The 26,676-nt window shown below is 39.6% G+C and overlaps 1 pseudogene; it reads left to right on the top strand.

Annotated features, from left to right (window-relative positions):
• LOC109438953 (retinal guanylyl cyclase 2) overlaps positions 1 to 26,676 on the top strand; it is a 119,713-nt pseudogene that overhangs the window by 21,792 nt on the left and 71,245 nt on the right.

The raw sequence follows: 26,676 nt of genomic DNA, 5'->3' as shown, positions 1-26,676 counted from the left end.
AAGCCAGTTCACAAAAGTCAATTGTGTGCATCTTTTCCCAACTCAGTGTCAGTGGCATCATGCTGGTAGCTTGAAATCAGGCATTGGTAGTATTTATACCAAAGAAATTGGTAAATGCTACAAACAAGAGCTTTGTTCCCCTCCTCATAGAGCTGTTAAACATTTACTAGAACATCACTTGTTCCTGCTTTTATGGGTCTTAAATTCTAGTGAGAGATACAGGTAGTAAATGATTAAACAAATGTGTAAAAAAGATGGCTATATTTCTCCCTTGCCCAGTAAGTTCCAGTGGAATTGAATTTTCTATGTATAGGCTATATTGCCTATAGCAGTGGTTTGCAACCTCTTTTCATTCATACCCTTGCTGCTTTAAAAAGTAAAACAAACAAAAACTATCAAAGTGATACATGTCATAATTTTAAAAGTCAAGAAATGCTAAAAGGTTTTCAGCATTTCCCTAGGAAATGCTGAAAGCAGAATCCCTAGGACTTCCTCTCAGACTTCATCAGAAGTAACCAATTTCATGTCTTTAAGCTCTTTATTCTGGTATTTAACTCTACATTTCTAAATACTGTACTGCTCTCTTGATTAATCAATTTTGGATATTTTTCATTGACTTCCTATTACAGCTGAGGATTGTTAACTCTTATATACTTCCTTACCTTTCTTCAAACCCTCAATATAGTTATGTCACAATCTTTAGTCAAATTTATATATAGTATTTTTAATATTATACCATTTTCCCCCCAAAATAAGACCTAGCCAGACAATCAGCTCTAATGCGTCTTTTGGAGCAAAAATTAATATAAGACTTGGTCTTATTTTAATGTAATATAAGACTGGGTCATATAATATAATATAATATAATATAATATAATATAATATAATATAATATAATATAACATAATATAATATAATATAAATTAATACAATATAATATAATACTGGGTCTTATATTAACTTTTGTTCCAAAAGACGCATTAGAGCTGATTGTCTGGCTAGGTCTTATTTTTGGGGAAACAGAGTACCTATATAAATATCATTCATAGCTGATCCATATGGTATATTATGGTAAGAATTCATTTCACATATAACTTTTGATTTTTACTGGAGTTCATAATAGCTGTATTTTAAAAATTGGTTTACTTAATTTGAATTTCTATCAGACACTCTTTCCATACTGTCTGATAAAGCTGTAGATTCCTCTCAAAACAATTTTATACATGGTAAAACCTGTTAAATCCCTTATTGATTTCATTTGTTCTTCCTGAGGCTCTCTGTCCTGCTATTCCAATCTAAACTTGTTACTGCCGAAGTCTGCGGCACAGTGATCATGCTAGGATCTTCCATCACCCTGAAAATTCCCTTTCTGTTTCTTCTGTGCTCGATCCACTATTTCTTGAATCTTTTGATTCCCATTTTCTTAGTTTATTCACTCATTTTGGTGGAGCACAGCCTCTAGTAGCTTCTGGGAAACGTACAAAGGAAGTAAATTTTTGAGATTTTTGCATGTCTGAAAGTCATTGTTTTAGTTTCACTATTGATTGATAGTTTGACTGAATATATAAATCAGGTTAAAAATAATTTTCCCTCAGCACTTTGAAGACATGGCACATTGTCTTCTAATTTACACTATTAGTGTTGAGAACTCCAATGTCATTCTCATTCCTCATCCTTTGATACAACCTGTTTGCACTCCTCCCTATCCCCCCCAACGCTTTTAAGATCATCTATTTATTCTTGATGTTATGAATTTTCATGATGATGTCTGACATGCATTATGCTGTATATTTGGTAGGGCCTTTCAATCTAGAAGCTCGTTATGCTTAGAAATTTTTCTTATTTTGTTTATTTGGTGATTGCCTCAACAACATTGTCTTTGCTATCTCTGAAAGTACTATTAGTTGAATATATGATTGCCTGGGTTGATCTTTCTCTTGTATTATCTGTATCATTTTTAGTTTTCCTTCCTGGAAGAGTTTCTCAATATTGTGTTCTAACTCTTTTACTGATTTACAAACAAAATTTCCTATCACATTTTTTAAAAGATTTTTATTGGGGAAGGGGAACAGGGCTTTATTGGGGAACAGTGTGTATCTCCAGGACTTTTTTCCAAGTCAAGTTTTTGTCCTTTCAATCTTAGTTGTGGAGGGTGCAGCCCAGCTCCAGGTCCAGTCGCCATTGCTAGTTGCATCCCCTGCAGGAGTCGGACCGGCAACCTTGTGGCTGAGAGGACACACTCCAACCATCTGAGCCATTCAGGAGCTCAGCGGCAGCTCAGTTCAAGGTGCAGTGTTCAATCTTAGTTGCAGGGGGCGGAGCCCACCATCCCTTGCGGGACTCGAGGAGTTGAACTGGCAACCTCATGGTTGAGAGCCCACTGGCCCATGTGTTAATTGAACCAGCAGCCTTCGGAGTTAGGAGCACGGAGCTCTAACTGCCTGAGCCACCAGGCTGGCCCTCCTATCACATTTTTTTAAATTCCAAGAGTCAATTCTTGTTGTTTGATTATTCTAGTTTAATAACATCCTGCCTTTGTTTCATGAATATAGCATTTTCTCTTCTTTCTCTGAAGATATTCATTATTGTTTCTTTGATGTTTTCTTCTGCTCTCAGTGCTTTCCTCAGTTTCTAATTTTTCATGCTTCTTTGTTTGGGTCTTTCTATTTCATGTTGGAAGCTTTCCTTAAATGTTTGGTGATCCTGGCTTTCTGTTCATATTTAAGAGTGAAGCTCTAAAAGGAGTATTTGAAGGTGTATGTACATGGTGGGTATGTTGACCAGGGGGTTTCAGTCTAGGGCAACTGGCTAACCAGCCGTGGTTTTTATTTGTTTGTTTATTTTGTCAATATTTGTAGGTCTTGCTTCTTGGGCTAGTCACTTTCTTCAGACAAGAATGCTCCAATCTCCTTCTTGGGAGTCATAATCCTGGCTGTCAGTATTTTAGGAGCCATGTTGTGGAAAGGAGACTGGGACTCTCAATATTAAGTATGAATACTTTAACTTCATTACTCTTTTTTGTGGCCCACCTAACTCCCACCTTGCTTTGGGTCAAGTGGCCCAATCTGGAGCTGCTCTGAAGCATTTTAACTTGTTTCCTGTAGAGATTTCACTGTCCTTAGTAGAGCTGGGGATGGCAGATGTCTGCTCCATACACAGCCGGTCAAACAGCTCTCCCACTTTTAGAGCTCTGCCTCACCCCCATTTCCATAGTAATTGGTGCCTCTAATTCCTAAGCCTTTCCAGGATTCTCAGGGGGCAAATCTGCTTGTTGCTTACCAATATTCCTCTCGTCAAATACTTAGGTTTAATCGCCCTACACTCTGCTTAATTAGTTACCACTCCTGTAGCAGCTTTCCATCTTCATCTTCTGTGGTTTAGGGTTACAGACTCTGCTAATGCCATTAGATATGGAGGTTTAGTGTTTTTGCTTCTTGTTCTTTTTGTTGTTTAGAAGTGATGTTTAAGAGGAGGAAGAGAGTGAAGAAAAAAAATCTTGATTTCACTATCTTTAATCAGGAAGTCATGAAAAAGAAAAAGAAGTTACAAAAGGGTGTATATGATATTCTTTTATTGGTGGACTTACCAGAATCCATTAATTAAAAGCAAGTATGTATTAATCTCAGATATAACATGGTAATTAAGAGTGTGGGTTTTGAAGGTGGACTGCTGTAAATTTATTTAAGTTCTGTGTCTTCTTTTTATTATTTTTAAATTGAGAATAATAATAGTACCTACCTCATAGTGTTGTTGTAAGGATTAAATGAGTTAACATATAAATAGCTTGCCTGGCACCTAATAACTCCTCAATAAATAATAATAATAATAATTATTATTATTGATGTTGTTGTTATTTTTATTATTACTATGGGTTGGTACTCAGCAGCTGGTATAATGGAGAACAAAATAGAAATATTTTCCCAATGAAGGGGAATAGTTTTTACCATTTCACAATATTAAGACACTGGGTCTAAAACTGGGATGTTATTATTTATTGGTCAAATTCAAGACTGGGACTTGAACATTGCACTTCCAGGATGATATTCCACGAGGGAGCCCTGTGCTCCTCTTCTGAAATGCAAACAATAGCAGCTATCCTGAATTTAGTGCTTACTCTGCACAATGTTGTTTATATAAATGATCTCATAGAATCCTCAGACCAAAGTCAACAAATTAATTATTACTATCTCCATTTTATGGATAATAAAACTGAGGCTCAAGGTAACTTGCACAAGGCCATACATCTGGCAGGTGATGGAGCTGGGATTCCAAACCAAGTTTGCTACCAAAACCTGACCTTTTAGCTTTTAAAAAAATTACACTGTGTTTCATGGTTAATGTTTTATTCTAACAAAGTAATATTCCTAAATGACAAATACTTTGATTTGAATAAGTTTCTTGGATTGTTTCCCTCTGATATAGGGGTGATAGAGCTGTGAGGACTCATGAAAGAACAATAAACCAGAATACAGAGGTGGGGGGGGGTGCACCAGTGACAAACTTCCTAATTTGGTCTCAGGATGATTGGGCAAGGGTTATCACTTCGTACCTTTATATTTTGGCACAGAATAGACTTCTGAAATAAGGTCTTAGTGCCTGCATTCTTCTGTCATTGTATTCCCTTGTTTTCAAGGAAATTCTATTGACTAAGAATGCATATTGCTGGAACACACATTTTGGATTTTTTTCCCAAATGTTGCCTTATTTGGCTAAGCGAAGGAAATCCTCTGGATTTCTCAGCAAGCACATGGGGACCTTAAGCTCCTTGCACCTATTTTTTCCATTACCTTAAATATGGGTGCCTGACAGGGGAGTGCTAGGCTTAAGGAAATGTGGTTAGTCCAAGACAGGGTCCATCGGACAGGTTGTCAGAAAAAGTTTCCTGCAGCTCGTTGTACTTCATTATTTTTGTACCTCATTCTGTATAAAATAAAGGTATTGTGTTCATGAGTATAATATCAAACAGATTGGGCTATTAGCCACCTCTTTACTAAGTCCAAGGGTTGAGATCATACATTATTGGAGGTATCACCTTTAATAACAGAAATTCAATTACCCTTTGGTTTCTTGATCTCTGCATATGCCTGGCTTTTTGTTCAAAAGTGATGTTGCCATTTTGTCCTTCAAATGATGCTTTCTCACCTAGGTATATTTTAATGCATGCTTCCAAGGACAAAATTCTTTGGAAGCCAGTTTTGTGTCTTTCAAACTCAGTAAATCTGAACTGATGATAATGAACTTAAGGGCAGCATGAACCACTAAGTTGAACAAATTCAAATATCACTACTCTTGACCCAGACTTTATTCTTTTGGACACACACTCCAAAAAGCCTAGGGTAGGGCTAGCCAAATAAAGTCAATGAATAACAATCCAAGACAAGTTTTAATTATTAGTCATTTATTCAAAATTCATTTGTTCATTCATGTTTAGGTCCATAAGCAAACGAAACCAATAGACTGAGTCATCAGTGGTTTCACCATTCTGGGCTGTGATGTTAACAAGGGCATCCATCTGACAGAAGTTCCTACCAAACCTGTCTTTCTTCTTTGAAGCTGTAATCAGAAGCTAGGACAGAGGGTTGTTGAAAGTACCTTTTCTTTCTTTGTCCCACCCTCTACCTCTTCTTTTTCTCATTATTTGCAGCAGCTGCAACTAGAGACCTTTTGTGACCAATGCTAACAAAGTGTGCCTTTGATTTATGGGAAGGGGAAATTCCCATTGCCAAAGGGCACAGTGGGTGAAAGAGGAACACAGACCAGCTAGAACACAAATCCAAGCCCTCTGCAGTGCCATTGTGACAGCCACTCTTTTGCAACTGAATGCTGTTGCTACAGCTATGCTCTTTCCCTTAGTTTCAGGTCCCCCTACCACACTTTTGTGGGAGGGATGGGGGGGAGAGAGAGAGAGAGAGAGAGAGAGAGAGAGAGAGAGAGAGAGAGAGAGAGAGTTATGTGGCAGAAGCTAGAGAATGAAGAACAGGGTTCAGGTTTCAGTCATCTTGGTGACTTACTGTCAGTCAGCTCTAATAGAGGTCAATCTGAGAGTGCAAAGGGCAGCATAGCCTGCCCAGCTGAAAACCCTGTGGGATGGGTCAACTCAGAGGTGAAGGTGTTGTTTTTAAGAGTTTCAGTCTTTGTTTTTTGGCTTTAGGTAGATGCAGTCTCTTTCCCAGAAGGCTCTGTGCCTTTCAAAACAGCATCCCAGCATTCTCCCCGCTTCCAGGGGCTTGCTGCCCTGCGGGTTTTTTGGGTTTTTTTACTCATTTGTTTTACTAGTATTGATTTTATGCTCCATCTTCCAGCCTTCACTCATTGCCATAACCTACCAAAGCCCCAGAAAACCTACAGGCTCTTGCAGAAATCTTAAAGACAATTAAATGAAGCATCTGAGAATGTCAGGAGGGAGGGTTAGTGAAAACCCCTTAAGGGAACTCAATGTGTGCTAGGCAACTAAGTGTAGATGTCTTGGCAGCAGCACATGTCCCCCATTCACCATGCCTATTTCTATAGTGCATGCTGAGGGAGACTTGGTAAAGGGAGATCATTGGAATAAAAGCCAGGAGACTGAGGTGTTGATTTCTGTGCTGTTATTAGTTATCTCTGTTATCTGAGGCAAGGTTTTTAGCCTGAACAACTGGAAGACTGGTGCAACTGCTAAGAAAAATGGGGAAGACTCGTAGATGGAGAAGGAGGATTTTAGGTAAAGATTTGGAGTTTGATTTTAGATGCATTAAAATTTGACATACAAGTCTGGAATTTAGGAAAGAGACCTGAGCTGGAGGTGTAAATTTGAGATTTATAGCATAGATATGATATTTAAAGGCACGAGACCAGAAGAGATCACCAGCAGATTGAATGTCGATAGAGAAGAAAACCAAGGACAGAGCTGTGGGGCACTCCGGTGGTAAAAGATCAGAGAGATGAAGAATAACACCTATGCATGCCAAACAAAAATGTCTGCAAGCTAAATTTGGTCCCTCGACTAGACCAAGAGTTGGTAAATTTCACAGGATTTCAGAACTAGATGGGACCACAGGGAACAGCTATTTCAATGATGAATGCTAAATTAAGAAACAGGAGGACTTGGTTCTAGTCCTGATTTTACGCCTATGTGAGTGACCTTGACAAATCACTTAACTACTTTGGGTTTCCCTTTCCTATCTAGACAGTAAGATAGCTAGACCAGATAATCTCCAAGGTTTAGACATTCATGATTCTGTGTTTACATTTTGGAGAGGAAGAAACTGAAGCCCAGACAGGGTAGATAAGTAATTTGACCAACATCCTGTTATTACGAACAGACCATACGCCAGTGTGTCTTTTACTCTGTCGGTTTTAAATTCTGTATGTATGTTAGAACCCCTGGGGAGCTTTCAGTAATACTGGTTACTAGGTCTCAAACCTAAAGTGTCTCATTTTGTTGATCTGGGTTGGGTTTGGCATTGGTATTTTGACAGTCCTTGCAATTCTAATGTGCAACCAGGATTGAAAATCCTCTGTTCTACATTAACAAGGCATGGCAGTGTCTTGTTAGCTGCTACACCTCTTTGCAACTTGACTTGTATTTCCAACACAAAAACAATTTACTCAATTTTAAACCCTTTAATTCAGATAATGTTGTTACAGGAGGATAGCTTTGTAGACCTTGTGAAACCAAAGTAGCAAGTATCAGCTTTCCCTGAAGCTCAGTAAAATGGCATGACCATAGCTTTCTTGAACTACATCCGAGAAGTGAAATGTAATGGAAAACCATGAAGCCATAGCTGGTGAGGGGGGAAGGAGGGAGGGATCTTTCACTCGTCCTCTCTACCTTTATGGGAAAAAGTTACAAGGTTTGTTCCAAAAATAAACTTACAAGTTTAATGAGCAGTGACTGCATTAGGCATAGTATATAAATGCTGTTGCTTTTACCACATTTATAAAGCAGGCAGAGTCTTGCTGTCCACTGTAGCAGCCTTACTGCTTAACACTGCCTTCTAACCAAGGCTTTGTCACTTTGCACACCAGTAAGATATAGGGTTTCTTGATTAAAACCCACATTCTCCATACACTACAACATTTGGCTCTGTATTTGTGGATGTGTATGTGTCAGTATGCATGTCTGCATGTGTATGTGTTTAAAACCGTATTCTAGTGTTCACCTTCTCTGGGGAGCACGTGTCTAGGAGAATAGCCATTTTGAACTAAGGCAGGACAAGACATGGACTGTGGATTCTAATAGTGCCAGCAAAATGATTTTACTATGCATAATGCACCAGTAATTAACCTGGCAAATTTCCTTTGAGTGTCTCTTGTCTATCCCATACTTGGCTAGTGGTCTTTTTTTTTTATGCCCTTTATAACTCTAAATCACTTTCTTCGTTTAGGAACATAAAAATATATTGTGTATGACTTGGTTTGCTCATAAAATGGTCATATTTGATATACTTAAAGATGTGAAGGCCTGGGGGAGCAACACAGAAAAATTCAAGGGAGAAACCAGGGAAGTGCTCAGAAACATTTTTTTTCCTCTGGGTCTTCATAGCTCTCCTCCACTCAGACACGCAACCCATAATAATGAACACAGGCTTGGAATACACTCTGAGATTATTCTAGGGTGACTAGGGCTCAAGGTAATTGTAATTTTAAAAAATAGGTTTCACTGTTGTTTGGAACCATCTACAATTCAATTTATCGCAAAAGCCATGAATAATGCTCTGAAAGAAAATGGACAGACTAGGGCTGCAAGCCTGGTTCAGCATTCCAGAAACACGCAGTTCTATGGATTCAACCAGTTGATAAGAACAGATTCAAATGGACTTGGAATTTCAGAATACGTAATCCTGGACACCAACTGGAAAGAATGGGGACTTTATAGTACTTACTCTGTGGACATGGAAATGGAGGTGCTATGGTTTGGAAGGACCCCCTCCACTTCCCTGGAGGCAGGCCCCCTCGAGCAGATGCAAAATGCTGGTTTGCAGAAGGCAAGATCTGCCAAGTAGGTAAGGAATGGGAAATCACCGGTAGTCAATTTAGCTCAGTTTGGGTTACAAGGGAACCTGTTTAGGAGAAGGCATATTTTAATATTGGAACACTCATAGCATCAGTCATTTGCATTCGGATGACATAAATATATTGGCACTGTATGTAGTTAATGTAAAATAATGACAATAAGAGGTACTTTGTAGTCTTGAATAACCATCCACAATTTAAAAGCTGCCCCCACTTGTTTTTAAAAGGATTCCACCCTCAGAAAGAGTACTCTAATAAGAGGAATGTATGAGCCTTCTCCTCAGTCTTTTGTAGGCTGCGATTGTTTCCCCTGCTAGAAAGATCATCTGTCCTTCCCCTGATGTATCCAAATCCTGTCAACCAGGTCCCACCACAGGAATACCATATCTACACCTTCTCTTCTCTGAGCTCCCATTGAACTAGAAGTCTGTGCCTCACAGCTTAGCACAAAATTGCTTTCAATTGTTTTTTTATGTATCGATTGTATCTACCCCTCTCAAATAGACTGCTCCTTAGGGGAAGGGACCATAGCTAATAATTCTTATGCCTGCCTCCCTCTGACTGCCCAACACAATTGGCATCCAATAAATACTTGCAGTTTGATTGACTGATGGAACCCCTCTAGCTTACGGAAGAGGGGAAACTCCATCAAATCTCTGAGAGTCAGAGGGGAACTTTGGAAGGATCCGTATTTTTCCTATGTAATACACCACACCTTTCTGAAACCAAACGCATATAGTTGAAACGGACTTTGGTTTCTATTTTGCTTTAGCATGACATACCCACCTACCTCTTTACCCATGCCATCATATATTTCCCTCTGAAATCTTAGTAATCCATCCAAATATTTAGATTTTTCCGGAGGCCAATTTACATCCTGATGAAAACACTAATTATCAAAACCAGGCTCACCCTTAAAGGACAAGTGCTATGTTTTATATTTATAACTCAAAAGGTCTATGGGATCAGGTGAATTAAAAAGGTCTTTTGTTTTATGAAGGCAACATAATACTTACCCTTCACAGGTGAGATAGCATATTTATTCTCAAGAACTCTATTGCTGTCCAACTTAAATTAAAGTACTCAAAGTTTTCCATTTGTGGATTTTTTCCTCCAAAGAAATACCTGGGTCAGCCTTAATTCGTGTGATTTGTTATTGTCAGACTGGTGAGTGCTTTTGCTTCAGAACAGTGAAATTGCTTTCTGTGTCCATAAAGTCAACAAGACAGACTGTGCCGTAGAAAAATGGAATTAAGTTAGGTAGATGTGGCTTGATTTTAGAGTCACCAGAAAGCATGAGGAGTCGCTCTGTGCTGCCCTTTATTTACAGCCTCTCTCTGATAATGCCATTCTTCCTCTTGCTCTCGCTCTCTGCAAGCATTGATCCTGCCTTTGACGTGATGGTCCGCCTTGCTTTGCTTATAGCCCTGCTGTCTATTAATGGATTTGCTTACTTTATAAGGTACATTTTTGTTCTTTTTTATATAAAAATGTAAGGCCATAATAATCTTGTTAATATTGATTTCCAGGAAGTCATATTATAGTACAATTGCCTCATTACATGACCCAGTGATTTTCTTTTTTCTATAGTGATTTACCATCCCTACTGGCCCCATTTAGGGTGAAGTGTTTTCATGATCCCAAGAATAACTTCCTGAGCTGCGTTGTCAGTGTTGTTGCCTGTGAGTAGATCTGGCTCTTAATACTATCGTGAAATAAGAGAACTGGTACTTTAGGGCCTGTCTACTCCTCATCTGTGTTTCCTTTTCCACTGGCAGCGTCTTCTAATAACCACCTCCTTCCCCAAATGGTATGGACTTGTAGGGAATGGAGTTGGGGTATTTTAACAACTTCCAAGAATTAGGCAGACTTTGGCTAGAATCCTAGATTTAGGGATTATGGTACTAACTCACAGGATTGTAATGGGGATTAAACCAACTAAAGTAAGTAAAGCACCTAGAACAATAGCTGACTCATGGTGGGTACTAAACAAATGGTAAATCTCAACTCCTTCTCAGGCACATGGGACTCTCCCTGTTGATTGTTGGGAGCCCCAAATCCTCACTTTGACACTCATGCCTTTTGCCCAGGGTAACATAGTCAAGATTTTTACTGTCCTTCTTCCTTGGAAAAAAGCTATCCTAGCTAATCATTAACATCATCATTATTATTAAGTCTTTGTCTTCCTCCCTTAGGTAGGTGACAAAATACTCTCATAAACTAATCCAGGATCTGGGATAAATGGCTGAAGATGGCTTAGTATGACACCCCTTTCTTACAATCTTTGCATTTTAACAGTTGGACCTTCCCCATGTTAGGATGATTTTGGGAAAGTGAAAAATGAAATCAACTACAACCCTCCTACTTTACCCCTTCCACCCTGCAAACCATACCTTTGTTATCTCTTTGTAAGGGTGGTTCAGACAACAGTGTGACATGAGCTTGGTAGAGAATGGAGAACAGATATTTTGGTGAGTTTCAAGAAAAAAATGTTTAGAATGTATTAAGTAGCTGTTTAAATTTAGACAAGACACTAAACCTCTCTTGGCCAGAATTATGTCATTTGTAAAATAAAGGAATTCAATTAGATGATCTTTAAGAAGACTTCCAGCTCTGATATTCTAATGAATCTGTGAAATCCTGCATTGAAACTATAACAGGTATCACTCTTAGTATTTAATATATTGGCATTGCTGTGAAGAAAACACTATTATAAAATCTTCCCAGTATTAGAAACTTGGTAAAGCCATACAGAGTAGTAGTAGTAGCTTGTGAATTGGTAAAACCCACTTGATAAAGATATCACCTCAAAGGAAGTTTTTCTTTTAATTTCTGTGACTGTGACATATCCCCGCTGTGGGGACAGAGCCAGGAGTGCAGTTTCTAGGCTCTCAGCCTCACACAGAAAGGTGAGGAAATCACACAGAAATCAACTGTGATTGGATGGCCATCAGCTGTGGCTAGTTGGCCATCAGCTGTAACCAGTGAGCCACTGGCCACTAATATAACTGCTGTGGCTATGCTAGCAGCAAATTGGGGCTAGCAAGAAGATGGTAGCTGAGCTGGCAAGCGCGGGTTGCAGTTAGCACGGAGGATTGCAGTTAGAAGTGGGGTTGGTTGGTTGGCAGAGAGAAATGTACGGCATGTTGCGGGTCGTGTAGCTCCTGCTTCCTGTGTCTCCAAACCAGCCGCCAGCGAGACTGTAGTGGTATGACTCCCCTATCTATGACTCCATGGGTGTTCCTTTTAGGCCTCACCATATCCTGTGTTCTTATGTGGGGAGCGGGACTAGAGACCCCAGAATAAACCCTGCATGACACCCAGCATGACACATGGTGCAGTGAGCAGGGTACGGTGCTGGCCAAAGCTCTCCAAAGGGCAGTGGAGCAGTTTGTGCATATGAATACTCAGTCTCAGGAAGACCAGGAAGAGCAGCTGCTGGAGAGCTGGACCCCCATAGAGGGGTGGGAAGACATGGACGATTCTCCAACCAGTATAGGCCAGAGAAAGCGAAGGTCGTTGTGGCCCTGTGGGCTGGGAAGTGCTTGCTGAGGCCCTCACCCCCAGGTTGGGGAGGACTTGGAGCCCTTGCCCTGCGGAGAGGGCACATATTGTGAGGCCAATGCACAGCCCTTGTGAATGACTGTGGACTATGGGGAATTGCCTTCCATCCCTAATTTAATGGACCGCTTGACAGTTTACTTGGGAACGTACCACTATGTAGTGGAACTGTCGGATGTTTGCTTTTGTGTCTCAACCGGCCAACGTCGAGAATATGTGAGACAGACTGACAGTGCCCTGAGAGGCCCTGGCTGTGTCCAGGGAGACTGCCTATGCTCAGAAGGACTGGTGGTGCCCTGAGAAATCTTGGCTGTGCCCAGAGAGCCTGGCTGTGTCCAGGATATTGCATTCACCTCCAGGCTCCTCGCACAGGGTCCCTCATGGAAGACGCTTGTCGTGTAGATTGTGAGGCGAGACCTCGTAGGGGTGGAGTGTGGGGACAGAGCCAGGAGTGCAGTTTCCAGGCTCTCGGCCTCATGTGAAAAGGTGCTGGCTTAGGTAGTAAATGTCCATCAACTGTGATTGGATGGCCATCAGCTGTGGCTAGTTGGCCGTCAGCTGTAACCAGTGAGCCATTGGCTACTAATATAACTGCCGTGGCTACGCTAGCAGTGAAATCGGGGGCTAGCGAGAAGATGGTGGCTGAGCTAGCAAGAGCGGATTGCAGTTAGCAGGGTGGATTGCATCTAGCAAGTGGGGTTGGTTGGTTGGCAGAGAACCAGACAGCAGGTTGCATATCATGTGGCTTCTTTTTCCTGTGTCTCCAACCCAGCTGCCAGCGAGAATATAGTGGTATGACTCCCCTATCTATGGCTCCGTGGGTGTTCCTTTTTGGCCTCACCATGTCCTGCATTCTTATGTGGGGAGTGGGACCAGAGACCCCGCATGCCACCCTGCATGACACCTGCTCAGAACAGAAATTTAATGTCTTTAAGTTAGCTGCTGCCAAAGAATAAAGTATTTAATTAACGTCATTAGATATTTAGTGAAAATAAATGTTATTCACTCAAAAAGCTTCCCCTCTAGTGAGATTTGAAGGGTAATGGGCTCCGGCTGCCCAATGCCAGAACATCCCATGTCAAGCTGAAAAAAGGAGTCAAGCTGCTTATGTTAGTTGTTACCAACGCCCTGCTCCCTTACCCCGAATGACCAGTATTACTGGTCTTTTCCATGGGATGAACTGGTTCTTTGGGCTTGGAGTGAGCCCAATCTGCAATTCTTGGTAAGAGAAGGAAAAAAGAAAAAAAATCATGGAGTTGGGAGGTGTGAGATTTGTTTGGAACTTGTGGGTTGAAGGGAAAAGAAGCCTGGAGAAGAAAATGATTGGAGAGGGACACGATTAGAGATTAAAATGATTGTGAAGGGACATGAGTTTGAGACAATTGGTGCTTCAAGTGGTCACAGAAAACTCAGAGATGGGAGAGAAGCACATCATTTTCCAGAGTCACTTGGTCCGTGTTTCCTTAGTTAATAAAGCACAAAAGATGCCTTCTGTTTGCTGCCTACCTCTCTCTCTCTCTGCCCACCATGGCTGCAATCAGAAGAGCTGAGTGGCTGATGAGTTTCTGTAATAGGTGGTGATAACTTGCAGAAGAGTGACTCCCTATTCCTTCATTTTCTATGTTTGGTTGTTTAAGTTTTATCAGAACGAAAGACAGGCAAAGAATCCAAGCGCACCAAAACAAGGGATTCTTTGAACTCCTCCTTTCTGCCTCATCTGAATCAGATGGACTCTCCTTTCTATAAAGCTCTTCCATGCTTTGTAATACTAGTGATGATAATGATAATAATGAACCCTTATACTGTCACATTGCTTCATGCATTTCCGAGTGCGTTCACATACATTCTCTCATTAGATTTTCAAAACAACTATATAAAAGTGGGCAATGCAAAGACAATTATCCCGCTAAATAGAGAAGGTCACTGTGGGGGCAGAGCCCCAGAAAGTAGTTTCCAGGCTCTCAGCCTCACATAGACAGGTGCTGGCTCAGGTAGTAAATGGCCATCAACTGTGATTGCATGGCCATCAGCTGTGGCTAGTTGGCCGTCAGCTGTAACCAGTGAGCCATTGGCCACTAATATAACTGCTGTGGCTACGCTAGAGAGAGAGAGGAGAAAGAATGGGGGCTAGCAAGAAGATGGTGGCTGGGCTGGCAAGTGTGGATGGCGGTTTGCGGACAGTGTGAATCCAGCCTCCATTGAGAGTATAGTGCCGCCAGAGAGAATATAGTGGTATGACTCCCCCATCTATGGCTCCGTGGGTGTTCCTTTTTGGCCTCACCATATCCTGCATTCTTATGTGGGGAGCGGGAGTAGAGACACCACAGGCCTCCCTGCACGACAAATGGCGCAGCGAGCAGGGTCTCCCGCATGACAAATGGCGCAGTGAGCAGGGTCTCCCGCTGTCATGCGGGAGACCCTGCTCACTGCGCCATGTGTCGTGCAGGGAGTCCGGCAGGGTCTCTGCTCCCGCTCCCCATACAAGAACGCAGGATATGGTGAGGCCAAAAAGGAACACCCACGGAGCCATAGGTAGGGGAGTCACACCACTATATTCTCTCTGGCGGCACTATACTCTCACTGGAGGCTGGATCCACACTGTCCACAAACCGCCATCCACACTTGCCAGCCCAGCCGCCATCTTCTTGCTAGTCTCTCTCTCTCTCAGCCACAGCAGTTATATTGTGGCCAATGGCTCACTGGTTACAGCTGACGGCCAACTAGCCACAGCTGATGGCCATGCAATCACAGTTGGCCATTTACTACCTGAGCCAGCACCTGTCTATGTGAGGCTGAGAGCCTGGAAACCACTCTCTGGGGCTCCGCCCCCACACCCGCATTACAGTCACTAGGGCATGAAGAGGTAAATTATTTATCCAAGGTCATCTGGCTAATTCATGACAAAATCTGCACTACACTCCAGGTCTTTGGATTGGGAGTCCAGTTCTCTTTCTACTTGAGTGTATTCTGTAGCATGATTATTTTGACAGGTGTGCCTGCTTTAACACAATTCACTACACATATGAAACAGATAAGTTAGGGAGTGATACTTTACTTTGCCAAAAGATTCATGTGCTCTACCCAAGAAGTCTCTACAGGACTCTTAATTTTCTCTGCAGGGCAGCAGCTCCCACAGTGATAAGGGACATAGTTATTGGCAGACAATTAGAAACACATTGTTGTTTACAAACCTGTGGAGTTACTGAGAAAAATTGATTGGGTTGCTGGTACTTAAAGCTACAGTGACACTGTAGACTTCTTAGAGCAGCTTGACTAAGCACTTTGCTTCAGTGCTTGTTTACCCGACTCTGGCTATGGGAACAGAGTCCCAGACAGCAGTTTCCAGGCTCTCAGCCTCACATGGAAAGGTGCTGGCTCAGTTAACAGATGGCCATCAGCTGTGGCTGGTTGGCCATCAACTGTTACCAGTTAGCCATTAGCCACTAATATTACTGCCGTGGCTATGCTGGCAAGTACGAATTGCGGCTAGCAAGTTGTTTGGTTGGCAGAGAAGCGGAAGGTGGATTGCTGCTAGCAAGTGCGGTTAGCAAGCGGATTGTGGATTGCGGATCGTGTTGATCCTACTTCTTGTGTCTCGCCCGGCCACCAGCAAGACGGGGGTGCAGGAAGACCCCTCGTTGGGGTACTGGTGGATGTTTGCTTTTGTGTCTCTACCAGCTGCCAGCGAGAATATAGTGGTATGACTCGCCTATCCATGGATCCGTTGGTGTTCCTTTTTGGCCTCACCATATCCTACGTTCTTGTTCGGGGAGCGGGAGCAGAGTCCCTCCATGACACTGACGCTCGGCTTAAATGCATTCCACAGGGTGACCATTAAGCAGTTATGGAATAAAATGAAGCCAAACTCTAGCTGTCAGAGACCCCAAGACAAAACAGAACAAAACAACCACATGGACTAATCCAAGGTTCCCTCCAGGTCCTGAAGTTGCCTAGTCAGCTCAACTGAGATTACCTACCTGGCGGTGTGGGTAGACATCATAAACTCCTATGTCTAATAATTGATTTGTAGGAAATAATTACACTCCAAATTAATGGGCATGCTTGGAGAGAATCAGGTTTAAACTGTGTCTATGTAATACTCAGACAAGAGACCATTTAGTAAATTAAAAAAAAAAAAAAAAGAAAAAGAAAAAAAAGCCGGTCAGCCCAATTGTTTGGAATCGTGTAGACAAAGCAATCAACTGATTGCATTTTTTCACTTTTCAACCTGTTGCTTTGGTAATGCATAGATACAACTTTGCAAGACAAGTGGTCTTGTGGATGGAAACCTGGGCCCACAGCCAGGGACCAAGGGTTTGAGTTCCAGCTCTGCCTCAGGCTAGGGGATCTCACACAATTTGCTTAATGTTATTTTGTTTCTTTAATGTGCTTTTGTGTCTATAAAATGGAGATTAATGATTCTTGGATCTAGTATTGTTCATATGAGAAAAGGTGTTGAGTTCTTTAAAAATACTGAGAGATGATGCTTTGAATGTGCCCTTGATGTGGGAACAGCATTTTTTGGTCTCAGGTACCATCCCTACGCAGCACCCTCACGCCTTGCTTTTGATTTCTCTTCGATAGCATTTTCATTTTTCTCTTTTGGTCTTTGTAACTCTGCAAATTGTGAGGACTAGTATTGCAGTCTCTCTTTGCTGTGAACACTGTGGTAAAGAACCATGTGTCGTTACTCTCTCAATGATCTTGTGCATTTTTTTTTCTTTTTCTTATAAAGTTTATTGGGGTGACAATTGTTAGTAAAGTTACATTGATTTCAGGTGTACAATTCTGTAATACATCATCTATATATCACATTGTGGGTTCACCACCCAGAGTCAGTTCTCCTTCCATCACCATATTTTGGATCCCCCTTACCCTCATCTCCCACCCCCCACCCCACTTACCCTCTTGTAACCACTAAACTATTGTCTGTGTCTATGAGTTTTTGTTTCTCATTTGTTTGTCTTGTTCTTTTGTTGTTTTTGGTTTATATACCACATATCAGTGAAATCACATGGTTCTCTGCTTTTTCTGTCTGACTTATTTCGCTTAGCATTACACTCTCAAGATCCATCCATGTTGTCACAAATGTTCCTATATCATCTTTTCTTACCGCCGAATAGTGTTCCATTGTGTATATATACCACAACTTCTTTATCCTTTCATCTATCGAAGGACAGTTTAGTTGTTTCCATGTCTTGGCCACCGTAAACAAAGCTGCAATGAACATTGGAGCACATATATCTTTACATGTAAATGTTTTCAGATTTTTTGGGTAGATGCCCAGGAGAGGAATTGCTGGGTCATATGGTAATTCTATTTTTAATTTTTTGAGGAACCTCCACACTGCCTTCCATAGCGGCTGCACCAGTCTGCATTCCCGCCAACAGTGTATGAGGGTTCCTTTTTCTCCACAGCCTCTCCAACACTTGTTACTATTTGTCTTGTTGATGATAGCCATTCTAACTGCTGTGAGGTGATATCTCATTGTGGTTTTTATTTGCATTTCTCTGATGATTAGTGATGTTGAGCATTTTTTCATATGTCTATTTGCCATTTGTATGTCCTCTTTGGAGAAATGTCTCTTCAGGTCCTCTGCCCATTTTGTAATTGAATTGCTTGTTTTTTTGTTGTTGAGTTGTTTGTGTTCCTTATATATTTTGGATATTAGCCCCATATTGGAGGCAGTGTTTGCAAAAATCTTCTCCCATTCAGTTGGTTGCCTCTTTATTTTGTCCATGGTTTCTTTTGCTGTGTAGAAACTTTCCAGTTTGATATAGTCCCATTCATTTATTTTAGTTTTTATTTCCCTTGCCTTTGGAGTCAAATTCATAAAATGCTCTTTGAACCCAAAGTACGTAAGTTTAGGACCTATGTTTTCTTCTATGCATTTTATTGTTTCAGATCTTATGTTTAGGTCTTTGAATTACTTTGAGTTAATTTTTGTACATGGTGACAGAGAGCTGTCTAGATTCATTCTTTTGCACATGGCTATCCAATTCTCCCAGCACCATTTTTTGAAGTGGCTGTCTTTTCTTCACTGTATGTTGTAGGCTTCTTTGTGGAAAATTATCTGTCCATATATATGTGGGTTTATTTCTGTGTTCTTAATTCTATTCCACTGGTCTGTGTGTCTGTTTTTCTGCCAATACCATACTGTTTTGGTTATTGTTGCCCCATAGTACAAGCGGAAGTCAGGGAGTGTGATAACTCCAGTATTGTTATTTTTTCTTTGGATTGCTTTGGCTATTCGGGGTATTTTGTTTCCATACAAATCTGATGACTGTTTGTTCTATTTCTTCAAAAAATGCCATTGGTATTTTGAGGGGGTTTCATTAAATCTGTATATTGCTTTGGGTAATATGGCCATTTTAACTATGTTGATTCTTCCAATCCATGAGCACGGAATGTCTTTCCATTTCTTTGTGTCTTCTTCAATTTCTTTTACAAATGTCTTAAAGTTTTCAATACTTATATAAGTATTTCACATCCTTGGTTAAGTTTATTCCTAGGTATTTTATTATTTTTGTTGCAATTGAGAAAGGAATTGTTGTTGTGTTTTTTTTCTTTTTCTGAGATTTTGTTGTTAGTATATAGGAAAGCAGTGGACTTTTGTACATTGGTTTTGTAGCTGGCAACTTTACTGCATTCGTTTTATTGTTTCTAATAGCTTTTTGGTGGTGTTTTTAGGCTTTTCTATATATAGCATCATGTTATCTGCAAAAAGTAACAATTTAACTTTTTCATTCCCTATTTAGTTACCTTTTATTTTTTCTCTTGCCTTATTGCTCTGGTTAGGACTTCCAGTACTATCATGTTTTGCGGAAAATAAGACCTAACCAGAAAATAAGCCCAAACATGATTTTTCAGGATGCTTGTAATATAAGACCTAACCCCCAAATAAGCCCCAGTTAAGATCGTCAGCCAGACGAACGCATTTAGTATGTCCGTTGCAACACACGACAGATGTATTGATTTATAAAATAATAATAATGTATAATTAAATATAAATAAATAATATTATTGACATTAATGCTTAAAATAAATGATAATATAAATTATAGTTAAGTATTTGTAAATAACCAAGTGGACATCTTTGGACGAGAGGTAAATGCCTAAGTAAACAGATGAACTTGAGACTTATTGCTGAATGACCAATCGGGGAACAGACACAATGCACATTAACATGCACACTCAATAACCAGAGGATGTGGTTGTTTGTGATATGAATCTTCATAATTCAATACATTATGTGTTGTAACAGATGTACTTAATGCACTTCTGTGAAATAAAAAATGTTTTCTGAATTTTGGTGCCTGCAATTTTTTGTCGCCTTTGTGTGGACCATCATTCTTAACTGTCATCATTTTTGTTGCCACTCCTGTCTCGTAAGTCTTCAATTAACACTTGATTTAATGGTAGATTTAAAGGGAATAATATTTTGACCCCTAGACAAGATGAGTGCTAAAAGAAAGAGCTATTCTGTTGAGTACAAGAAAGGAATCGTGAAGGACTCCTGGGGCAAGAATCTTATGGCTTTCTGCAAAGAGAAGAAGTTGGATCTCCAAATGGTTCACAAATGGCGAGCAGAGTACGATAACCTCAGTCAACAGGTGGATGAGGGAAATGCTAAAAAGCGCAAGTGTGGATCAGGTCAGCAACCATTATTTCCTGAGCTGGAAGACATCATCTGTGAATGGATTGCTGACAGGAGAGCAAAGGCTTTGGTTGTGCGCAGGGCTGATATTCAAGCATTTGCCCTTGCAATGGCACCACAGTTAGAAATATCCCCAGAAGAATTCAAAGCATCACAACACTGGCTGGATGGCTTCCTTCAGTGATATGAACTCTCTCTAAGAAGATTGACAGCACTGTTGAAGCTGGAAGATACTGAAGTTATTAAACGTGCACTTGCATTCAAGTCCTTTGTTGATGACATCAAATTTTCTAAATACCAACTCTTGAACATGATTGGTATGGATGAAACTGCAGTGTTTATGGGCCAAGGATCTCAAACGACAATTGATCAGAGGGGGGCCTTGTCAATGTACATTCTCTCCACTGGTTACAAAAGTGCACTTGTTACCTGTATTTTTGGCAATTCGTCTGGCTGGAAAGAAAGCCCCATCTCTAATCATCACTAAGGGCAAGAAAGATAAGGTTGAACGTGTTTCAGGCATTTATGTTCTTGAAACCGAAAAAGCCTGGTGCACACAAGCAGTTATAAGGAAGTGGGTCGATTTAATGCTGCCACTTGTTTTGCGAGGTGGCCAAAGAGGTCTGCTAGTCTGGGATTCAGCCAGTGCTCACTGCGCTAAAGACATGAAGAACTTCCTTGCAGAGAGAAGAACAGATCAAATAATGATTCCCGCAGGAATGAGTGCCTATCTCCAGACTCTTGATATTATAATAAACAAGCCATTCATTTGTGCATGGACATCAATGACTACATTGAAACTAGAATGGAGAGAAATCAGCGTGGAAACTTTGTGAAGCCTAGCCTGCAAGAGGTCGTGAGTTGGGTGAAGAATTCATGGGATAAAATCACTGACAGCTGTGTTGCCAATGTACTACGAGCAGGCTACATGGAGAAGAAGGGCTCATTTAAGGAGAGTTCTATTGCTGGACATGAGAGATTGGAGCCAATGGTTCTACAGGAAATGGAGTCGCAAGAAATTCAAGCTGGAATTCAGGGTTTGGGGAGTTATGACGATGATCCAGAAGAAGATGAAGTGACTATTTGAATAAATGTAGATTTTTATACATGAATAAATGAATAAATGTAGATTGTTGTACATGAATCAATGTAGATCGCTGTACATGGAAAAATAAGACATCCCCTGAAAATAAGGCCCTAATGCGTCTTTCGCAGTAAAAGTTAATATAAGATCGGTCTTATTTTAGGGGAAATATGGTATGTTGAAAAGCAGAGGTGATAGGGGACAGACCTGTCATGTTCTTGAACACAGAGGAAAGGGCTTCAGTTTTTCACCATTAACTGATAGTAGCTGAGGTTTTGTCATGTGTGGCCTTTATTACGTTGAGATATTTTCCTTCTATACCTATTTTATTAAGTCTTTTAATCATAAATGGATGTTGTATCTTGTCAAATGCTTTTTCTGCATCTATTGATATAATCATATGCTTTTTGTCCTGTATTTTGTTTATGTGATGCATTACATTGCTCCGTTTGCGAATGTTGAACCATCCTTGTGCCCCTGGGATGAACCTCACTTGGTCGTGATGTATAATCTTTTTATGCATTGTTTCATTTGATTGGCTAGAATTTTGTTTAGGATTTTTTGACTCTGTATTCATCAGAGATATTTGTCTGTAATTTTCTTTGTGAGTGTGTTATCCTTACCAGATTGTTGTATCAGGGTAATATTGGCCTCATAAGATGAACTATGGAGTACTGTCTCTTCTTCAATTTTTGGAAGAGTTTGAGTAGGACAGGTGTTAGATCCTCTTTGAATGTTTGGTAGAATTCAAGGTGAAGCCGTCTGGTCCTGGAGTTTTGCTTTTTGGAAGGTTTCACATTACAGATTCAATTTCCTTACTGTTGTTCACCCTACTTAAATTTTCCAATTCTTTGTGATTCAGCCTAGGAAGGCTATATGTTTCTAAGAAATTGTCCATTTCTTCTAGGTTATTGAATTTGATGGCATATAATCCTTCATAGTATTCTTGGATGATCCTTTGTATTTCTGTGGCATCCCTGGTAACTTCCCCTCTTCCATTTCTGATTATGTTTACTTATGTCTTTTCTTATCTTAGTGAGTCTAGCCAAGGGTTTGTCAATTTTATTAATATTGTCAAAGAACCAGCTCTTTGCTTCATTATTTTTTTCTATTGTCTTTTTGTTCTCTATCTCATTTAGTTCTGCTCTGATTTTTATCATTTCCTTCCTTCTGATGACTTTGGGTTTCATTTGTTCTTTTTCTAGTTCTTTAAGGTGTAATGTGAGGTTATTTATCTGGGATTTTTCTTGTTTCTTGAGATAGATCTGTAATGATATAAATTTCCCTCTTAAAACTGCTTTCACTGTGCCCCAAAAATTTTCGTAGAATGTATTTTTATTCTCATTTGTTTCTATGTATCTTTTGATCTCTCCTCTTATTTCTTCTTTGACCCAGTTGTTCTTTAAAAGTATGTTGTTTAATCTCCATGTATTTGTGGTTTTTCCTGCTTTCTTTTTGCAGTTGACATCCAATTTCAAAGCCATATGATTAGACAGTATGCTTTGGATGATTTCAATCTTCTTAAATTTGCTAAGGCTAGTTTTATGTCTCAATATATGGTCTCTCCTTGAGAATGTTCCATGTACAGTAGAAAAGAATCTATAGTCTGATGTTCTAAGACAAAATGCTCTATAAATGTCAATTATGTCCATTTCATCTAATGTGTCATTTAAGGCGATTGTTTCATTATTATTTTTCTGTTTGGATGATCTATCCATAGGTGTCAATGCTGTATTTAGGTGCCCTACTATAATTGTGTTTTAGTCAATTTCTCCCTTTAGTTCTGTTAGTAGTTCCTTGGTATATTTCAGTGCTCCCTGATTGGGGGCATAAATATTGATGATTGTTATGTCTTCTTGTTGTATAGTCCCCTTTATCATTATGAAGTGTCCATCTTTGTCAGTTACCTTTCTTATCCTGAAGTCTGTTTCATCTGATATCAGTATGGCTACACCTGATTTTCTCTGAATACCATATGCTTGGAGCGTCAGTTTCCATCCTTTCACCTTGAATCTATATTTGTCCTTGTAGCTGAGATGTGTCTCTTGGAGGCAGGATATGGTTGGGTTCCATGTTTTGATCGAATCTCCTACTCTGTGCCTTTTTATTGCTGAGTTCACTCCATTTACATTTAGGGTGATTATTGATATATGAGGGTTTCCTATCATTCTATCTCTGGTTCTCTGGTAGGATGATGTCTGCACTGTTTCTTTGCCTTTTTGTTGCTGTCTATTATTTCAGTGTGGTGATATTCTATGATTTTTCCCTCTATTTTTTCTTTTTTATGTTATAGATTTCAATTCTGTTTTTTTTTTTTTTTTTTTTTTATGAGTGGTTACCATTAAGTTTATGTAAAACAAAGTTTCATATTTAGAGTATTCCATTTTGTTCAGTATGTTTTCTCCATTTCCTTGTGCTGGTTCAGAACTTTACTCTTTCTCCTTTTATGTTTTTCAAAGATTATCCCTATTTATGCTGTGAGTTGATTTCTGTAATGCAGTAGCAAGTTGTCGTTTTCCTTTTTTTTTTTTTAAGTGTTTTTCCCACCTTCTTTACCCTGTATGTTATGTTTAGGTGTATAGTGTCATTTGGTGTAGGGGTTGCCATTTCTTCTGTCTGTTGGTAATAGTACTCATGGTTTTGTATTCTTTTATTTAAATTTATTTTTTAAATTTATTGGGGTGACAATTGTTAGTAAAATTACATAGATTTTAGGTGTACAATTCCGTACTACATCATCTATAAATCCCATTGTGTGTTCACCACCCAGAGTCAGTTCTCCTTCCATCACCATATATTTGATCCCCCTTACCCTCTTCTCCCACCCCCCACCCCCCTTACCCTCTGGTAACCGCTAAACTATTGTCTGTGTCTATGAGTTTCTGTTTCTCATTTGTTTGTCTTGTTCTTTTGTTGTTTTTGGTTTATATACCACATATCAGTGAAACCACAGTGTTCTCTGCTTTTTCTGTCTGACTTATTTCACTCAGCATTACACTCTCAAGATCCATCCATGTTATCACAAATGTTCCTATATCATCTTTTCTTACCGCCGAATAGTATTCCATTGTATATATATATATACCACAACTTCTTTATCCATTCATCTATCGAAGGACATTTTGGTTGTTTCCATGTCTTGGCCACCGTAAACACAGCTGCAATGAACATTGGAGCACACGTGTCTTTATGTATAAATGTTTTCAGATTTTTTGGGTAGAAACCCAGGAGAGGGATTGCTAGGTCATATGGCAATTATATTCATAATTTTTGAGGAACTTCCACACTGCCTTCCATAACGGCTGCACCAGTCTGCATTCCCACCAACAGTGTATGAGGGTTCCTTTTTCTCCACAGCCTCTCCAACACTTGTTACTATTTGTCTTGTTGATGATAGCCATTCTGGCTGGGGTGAGGTGATATCTCATTGTGGTTTTTATTTGCATTTCTCTGATGATTAGTGATGTTGAGCATTTTTTCATATGTCTATTTGCCATTTGTATGTCCTCTTTGGAGAAATGTCTCTTCAAGTCCTCTGCCCATTTATCAATTGGGTTGTTTGTTTATTTGTTGTTGAGTTGCATGAGTTCCTTGTATATTTTGGATATTAGCCCCTTATCGGAGGCACTATTTGCAAAAATCTTCATCCATTCAGGTTGTGGCCTCTTTATTTTGTCGATGGTATCTTTTTTCACCATTAATTATGAGATTAGCTGAGGGTTTGTCATATATGGCCTTTATTACGTTAAGGTATTTCCGTTCTATACCTATTTTATTAAGTGTTTTAATCATAAATGGATGTTGTGTCTTGTCAAATGCTTTTTCAGCATCAATTGATATAATCATATGATTTTTGTCCTTTATTTTGTTTATGTGATGTATCACATTGATGGATTTGCAGATGTGGCACCATCCTTGTGCCCCGGGGATGAACCCCACTTGGTGGTGATGAATAATCTTTTTAATGCACTGCATTCGATTAGCTAGAATTTTATTTAGGATTTTTGCATCGGTATTCATCAGATACATTGGTCTGTAGTATTCTTTTTTTGTGTTGTCCTTACCAGGTTTTGGTATCAGGGTAATGTTGGCCCCATGAAATGAGTTAGGGAGTACTGTCTCTTCTTCAATTTTTTGGAAGAGTTTGAGCAGGATTCGTATTAGATCCTCTTTGAAGGTTTGGTAGAATTCACTAGTGAAGCCATCTGGTCCCGGACTTTTGCTTTTCGGAAGGTTTTGGATGACTGATTCAATTTCGTTACTGGTGATCGGTCTCTTTAGATTTTCCAATTCTTCATAGTTCAGCCTTGGAAGGCTATATGTTTCTAAGAATTTGTCCATTTCTTCTAGGTTATTGAATTTGGTGGCATATCGTCCTTCATAGTATTCTTGGATGATCCTTTGTATTTCTGTGGTGTCCGTGATAACTTCCCCTTTTACATTTCTGATTTTGTTAATTAGTGTCTTCTGTCTTTTTATCTTAATGAGTCTAGCCAAGGGTTTGTCAATTTTGTTAATCTTTTCAAAGTACCAGCTGTTTGTCACATTAATTTTTTCTATTGTCTTTTTGGTCTCTATTTCATTTAATTCTACTCTATTTTTTAATTTCCTTTCTTCTGCTGGTCTTGGGTTTCATTTGTTCTTCTTTTTCTAGTTCTTTAAGGTATAACATGAGGTTATTTATTTGGGATTTTTTTTTTATTGAGATAGGCCTGTAATGATATAAATTTCCGTCTTAAAACTGCTTATGCTGCATCCCAAAAATTTTGGTAGGATGTATTTTCATTGTCATTTGTTTCTATGTATCTTTTGATCTCTCCTCTAACTTCTTCTTTGACCTGGTCGTTCTTTAAAAGTATGTTGTTTAATCTCCATGTATTCATGTTTTTTCCTGCTTTCTTTTTGCACGTGATATCCAATTTCAAAGCCTTGTGATCAGAGAATGTGCTTGGTATGATTTCAATCTTCTTAAATTTGCTGAGACTGATTTTATTTTCCAATGTATGGTCTATCCTTGAGAATGTTCCATGTACACTAGAAAAGAATGTATAGTCTGATGTTTTAGGATGAAGTGCTCTATATATGTCAGTCATCTCCATTTCATCTAATGTGTCATTTAGGGCTGCTATTTCGTTATTTATTTTCTGTTTGGATGATCTATCCATAGCTGTCAATGATGTATTTAAGTCCCCTAGTATAATTGTGTTTTGGTCAATTTCTCCCTTTAGTTCTGTTAGTAGTTGCTTGGTGTATTTCGGTGCTCCCTGATTGGGGGCATAAATATTGATGACTGTTATGTCTTCTTGTTTTATAGTCCCGTTCACCATTATGAAACGTCCATCTTTGTCTCTTTTTATCTTTTTCACCTTGAAGACTGTTT

This window comes from Rhinolophus sinicus, chromosome X, assembly GCF_036562045.2.
Source record: "Rhinolophus sinicus isolate RSC01 chromosome X, ASM3656204v1, whole genome shotgun sequence".
NCBI lineage: Eukaryota > Metazoa > Chordata > Mammalia > Chiroptera > Rhinolophidae > Rhinolophus > Rhinolophus sinicus.
The sequence above is the reverse complement of the archived record's forward strand: the minus strand, read 5'-3'. Positions and strand labels throughout refer to the sequence as shown.